This window comes from Salvelinus fontinalis, chromosome 5 (genome assembly GCF_029448725.1).
Source record: "Salvelinus fontinalis isolate EN_2023a chromosome 5, ASM2944872v1, whole genome shotgun sequence".
Taxonomy (NCBI): domain Eukaryota; kingdom Metazoa; phylum Chordata; class Actinopteri; order Salmoniformes; family Salmonidae; genus Salvelinus; species Salvelinus fontinalis.
Window position 1 is genome coordinate 22,473,093 of NC_074669.1, and position 6,453 is coordinate 22,479,545.

The window sequence follows — 6,453 nt, forward strand, 5'->3', positions numbered from 1 at the left end:
ATCAGTCGGTTTGGGGTGCCACAGTCTATTCACAGCGACCAGGGAAGAAACTTCGAGTCACGGGTGTTCTCAGAGTTGTGTAGACGGTTAGGCGCGGAGAAGACGCGCACTACTCCGCTTCACCCGCAGAGCGATGGGCTGGTGGAAAGATTTAACAGAACATTAGCACAGCAGCTGGCCATCGTTACCTCAAAACACCAGAGAGATTGGGACACCCACTTACCGTTTATTCTTATGGCGTGTAGGTCGGCTGTTCAAGAATCGACTGCGTGCTCCCCAGCACTACTAATGTTAGGTCGTGAGTTGCGCACCCCAGCCGAACTGACGTTTGGCCACCCTCCTGATAATGACGACGGGGTTTTGCCTGGCCCGAACTATGTGTGTCGTCTGCAGAACCGGTTAGAAGCGGCTCACACCTTCGCAAGAGAGCAACTCGAAAACGCAGGGGTGCGCCAAAAGCGCCACTACGACTCGCGCGCTAGGGGGAGGCACTTTGGAGCGGGAGAATGTGTGTGGCTTCACAACCCCACGCGCAAGAAGGGGCGGTGCCCAAAGCTGGACAGTGCATGGGTGGGGCCGTGTCTGGTGATAGAGAGAGTGGGGGAGGTGACGTACCGGGTGGAGGTTCCCCCACGGAGCAGGAAGGTGGTGGTCCACCGGGATCGATTGGCACCCTACAGAGGGAGGAAAACGGTAGGGAATAGGAGTGAGGGCTCTGATGTGAGCCCACGGGAACAGTCTAACGAGGAGACTCTAGCACAACCTGAGCCTGGGGAGGGGGCTGCTTCTTCGGAGGGCGCTGGAAATGACATTGGGGCAGAGGAGCGTTCTGGGGGGCCACCGCTGAGAGTCACGGGGAGGCCCAAGAGACTGATGCGACCTCCGGGTCGTTTTAAGGATTTTGTTGTGTAACCCTAGGGGCTAGGGTTTAGAAAGGGGGGGGCTATGTAACGACCCGGTATTGTGTTCTGTGTTTGTGGGTGTGTTATGGTTCTCATGGCTACTAGCAGGGGTTGAATATGTCAGGACAGATGGAAAGGTTGGGGGGGTATGATGGGTAATACCGCGGGATTTGGAAATGCATAAATAGGGATCACTGTCTCATTGTTCTGTCTCTTCTGTTCGTGCCTTGATCTGTTCCTATGAGAGTGACTCTTGACCCGACAGGGTAACATTGTGTACGTTCGGCATTTAGCGGCGTGGGTTGTGGCCGGAACAATAGCCCAGTTTATGAATAAACCTGTGTTCTGACCTGCACACCTAGAGTCCGTCTCTTTTCCCTTTATGACCCAGCCGGGTCATTACAATATATTTAGATTTGTTTAGAACATTTTTGGTTACTACATGATTCCCTATGTGTTATTTCATAGTTTTTATGTCTTCACTATTATTCTACAATGTAGAAAATAAGAAAAATAAAGAAAAACCCTGGATGGGTAGGTGTGTCCAAACTTTTGACTGGTACTGTATATATTTATTTTACTTTAAGGGATCTTAAAATTCAAAACCAAATAGCAAATTATCCTTGATATGACCTTCTTAAAGCAATTCTATATAGCTTAGTAGAGCATTTTCAGATCAAGTATTAATTGACTCTTAGACAGTGCTTAGACTGTTCAGTGACGAAAATAAGGGGTTAAAAACATGTTAAAAATAAATAATGTTTCCTGATCTTTCTTATATCTCTCACATATAGGACAGACAATTCCAAACAAACTTCCTTTTGAATCTTTTGCAGACTATCTGTTCCATGTAGTGAATTTGTTATGCAATGCTTTTGTATGGGTTAATAGATGTAAGGCCCAAAATAATTTTCCTAATTGGATATTTTTAATACTTTTTATATTCTTAAAATAATACAAACTCAAATAGCTAAATGTTTCTTGGTATGACCTTCTTAAAACAATTCCATATAGCTTAGTACAGATAACAATACTGAACCAAAGTAAGTTTGTGGAAATAATCATGAATAGTGAGCACTTTGGTTTGATAACAGTTTTGCATAGTAGACATTTAATGAAAATTTAGTATTTTGTTTTTGAAGTGTGTCCTCTCTGTAAGTCAGTATCTGGCTGGGAATGGTGTGCCCTCATGGTGCCCCACGTCCATGTCCATTCTGAAGAGCACAGAAGCCAAGATCCTTGACAGTGAGTTCCCTTATCTAATATGTCTGAAAGCATTTCACAGGTACCCACCAGTCCTGACTTGACTACTTGATTATGCCACATTGTATCACCTGTACTTTTTGTTGTCTCACCTCCCTTCCTCTCCTTTTCCGAGACTCAAAATGATGTGTGGGCTCATTTTGTGTCCCTACCCAATCAGGATCTGGACCCTAACTGTCACCAACAGGAACCAGCTAAATCCTGCACATTTGTGGCCTGCTGGAGATCATTTTGCAGGGCTTTGGCAGTGCTCCTCCTGCTCAAAAGCGGAGGTAGCGGTCCTGCTGCTGGGTTGTTGCCCTCCTACGGCCTCCTCCACGTCTCCTGATGTACTGGACTGTCTCCTGGTAGCGCCTCCATGCTCTGGACACTACGCTGACAGACACAGCAAACCTTCTTGCCACAGCTCGCATTGATGTGCCATCCTGGATGAGCTGCACTACCTGAGCCACTTGTGTGGATTGTAGACTCCGTCTCATGCTACCACTAGAGTGAGAGCACCGCCAGCATTCAAAAGTGACCAAAACATCAGCCAGGAAGCATAGGAACTGAGAAGTGGTCTGTGGTCACCACCTGCAGAATCACTCCTTTATTGGGGGTGTCTTGCTAATTGCCTATAATTTCCACCTTTTGTCTATTCCATTTGCATAACAGCGTGTGAAATTTATTGTCAATCAGTGTTGCTTCCTAAGTGGACAGTTTGATTTCACAGAAGTGTGATTGACTTGGAGTTACATTGTGTTGTTTAAGTGTTCCCTTTATTTTTTTGAGCAGTGTATATATATATATATATGTGTGTGTGTGTGTATATATATATGTGTATGTATGTATGTTCGTAGGTGGCTCGTGTGTGTCCCAATTCAATACTTTAAATTGCCCAAAAGGCACCAGAATATCAAGATAAAATGTGTTTTAGAATTTTGTTCCAGCAATACGGTGCATTAAAACTAATAGCAGGTTTACCCATCTCGGTGGAGACCCGAGGAACCTGAAGAGTTAACCAATCCTGTGAACGGGTTAGGTGACTCAGGTGTCTATACTTCAACAGAAAAGTTAGATAAGATGGAAGTTTATGAAGTAGGGGCTTGTAAACAAAAAAGGGAGTAATGTAGAGATCTACGGGTCTTTAGCGAAGTCCAGATACTCATTTACTGCATCCTGTATCAAAAGGTTATCAAAACTGTTGCCTGTAACAAAACGAAGGGCACTATTGTAGGTGGCATCCAAAGGTTTAAGAGTAGTAGCAGCTGCACTTTGATAAATAATATCACCATAATCAAGAACAGAAAAAAAGGTTGACTGAATAATCTGCTTCCTATTGCTTGGAGAAAGGCACAATCTGTTTCTGTAGAAAAAGCCAACCTTAAATCTTAGCTTCTTAACCAGCTCATCTATAGGTTTTTAAACTTCAAATCCATTTCCATCCAAATGCCTAAGTATTTATATGCAGGAACACGTTCAAACCATCTAATGAGTAAACATGTAGTTCATCTGAAATATTCATACGAGAGTTTAAAAACGACATGTATTTTGTTTTAAATTAGCAAGGGATTCTGGCATAGCTATACAATCTGACTGTAGTTTTGACACAGCGAGATCAACAGTTGGGGCAATAGCATACATAATAGTACCATCCACATATAGATTAAATTGACAGTTTTTAACAGATTGACCAATGGTGTTTATAGAAATAGTTAAGAGAACAGGTCCCAAAATTGACCCCTGTGGTGCATCTTTATGTACAGTACTTTAAGAAATGAACTTAATCCCGTCAATCACAATGGCATGAGTTCTGTCACTAAGATAATCATGAAACCATGAACAGGCATCAGAGCTCAGGCCTATCGAGGACAACTTATTCAATAAAATAGCATGATCAACAGTATGAAAAGCTTTTGACAGGTCCACAAACAGCACATTTCATTATAGCGTCTAAAGTATTGGCAAGATCATTAACAACTAAAATGGTTGCTGTAATAGTGTTATACCTAGGCCTAAACCCTTATTGGTTTACATTCAAAATACATTTCTCAAATAAAAAAGAGCAAAGTTGTACATTTACCAAGCTTTCAAGAATCTTAGCTAGACAGGAAGCCTTGAAATGGGCCAATAATTATTAAGATCACTACTAACCCGGACTTTATGGAGTGGCAGCACTGATTTCCATACTTTTTGAATATTTCCTGAAACAATGTTTAAAAATGTGGGTTACTGAGACAACAATGATGGGCGCTGCACACTTCAGCAGACCAGGATCCAATTGTTCGGCCCATCTGGATTTCTTATTGTCTATTGCTAGCAAAACATTCAGGACTTGTTTTTCTGTAAATAGCCTAAAATAATAATTTCTCTGATCCTTCAACAAGTTTCCCCTATCAGCATCCAGCCCAACATCATTGTGAATAGGCTTAGAAGTTATTTCAAAGAGAGAGCCTGCTGAAATAAAATTGTGATTAAATGCATCAATGATGGAATTTTTTCCTGTAATGAGGCCAGTGTATGAATTCATTTATTGTGGCAGAGAGGAGGAAGTAGAACCCTTCAGGGATTTGACAGTTTTCCAGAATTTTGCCGGGTTCCCATTACAATTCGATCTACCTTTAACCATAAATTTTTTGAAGGGAACATGATTATCCACAATAGTATAAAAGGCTCAAAGCTAAATCAGGGTCAGGGATAGCTGAACTACAGTCAAGGTCACTAAAATAAAGATCATGTGAAAAAGCCTGTTCACTGAAATGGTTGAAGTTCCTCTGTGTGCTGACACAAACAACTGGGCAACGGTCACTAATGTCTTTGGAAAAGACACCAGTAGAAACATCTTTCTCTAATGTATTCGTTAAAATAAGACCAATCAGAGTTGATTTTGAAGGATTTTTAGGGTTGGACTGTGTAGGCTTAGTCATCAGCTGGGTTAGGTTTAGATCATTACACATGTATTTTAGGTTGTCTGAGGCCTGCATTAGGTCACCCAGGATGATAACTTCTGATTTAGTAAAAAGAGACAAATTAGTTAATTCCTCAAGTGCACAAAGGTTAGCAGAGGGAGGACGGTAGACCCCTATAACAGTTATGGAGCAATTATTCCCCAGACAAAGACTCAATAATATTATTATCAGAATGAGTCTAGAATGTCCCCAGAGATCCAAGTTTCAGTCAAAACGAGAATGTCCGGATTCGTTTGCATAGCCCAGATCTTGATGTAATCCAGTTTAGGAAGTAAGCTCCTGATGTTCAGATGCATCAACCTAAGTCCTTTACGATTTTAAAGTCACAAGGAGTCTCCAATTCAAACAAGCTATGTTCAATAGGCAGTTGCAGGCCCTGTCTGACAGTTGATATTGATATAGTTGGTATGGCTATAAGTATGCACCATTTGGTCTATCCCTATTAGTAATAGAGGAAGGAGTAGAAATTGGAATTACTTTTCCAAGGTTACCACCATAAGGCCTGAGGCTGCAGCCAATGTAAATATGAGGATCTCTCAGAGTAACCAAAGATGGAATGTTATAAACTGACTTACATGGGCTTTGGTTGCTATCGTGCAACAGCAAAAGCCCTCTACGTGATTTGAAAACCGAGGGGGTATTCAAGTTTATGGAATTCACATTTGACCTAAAAGCACTGGGTGAGCAGACCACAGTGGGCTTCTCTTTTGAGCTAACAATAGCAGACCTAAGAGTGGAGTTCAAACGAATGGGTACAAGATTACAACTGACAACACACCTGAAATCATCCTCACAGTCCCTCACTCCTCCCCCTTTTCTTTCCCTGTCTCAGGTGGTTGAGGGAGCTGCTCATCAGGTCTATGTTGATCAGCCTGAGGAGTTCAGAGTTGTGTAAACCATCTGTGATAATGTAGACTGAGACTGAGTGATTGCGTGTGTGTGACTAATTTAACAATGCTGCTTAATTTTATTTATATAATACAGCCTACTGTGTGAGTTTTGTTGGCAGAAGCTGATTAGCTCAGTGCCAACCACTATAGGCTTTTTAAAAAGTTTTCCTTTTCAAGAGGCTTGACATGTCATGACATGTCATGAGTCACGACTGACAATAAGACCACCATTATAGTATCTTGACTTTATTATGAAGGGGTTGACTTATGACTGCCAATGTCATGTGTTTTAATGAACTAATGAATATGAAAAAGGCCAAATAAATGTAGAAAGATGTGATTTGTACATTACAGTTTATGTATGTGTATGAGGGAGTGTGTTCATAATTGTGCATGATGTCAACCTGAACACTTACATGATTAAAATATCAACTCTTTCATAACATGTAC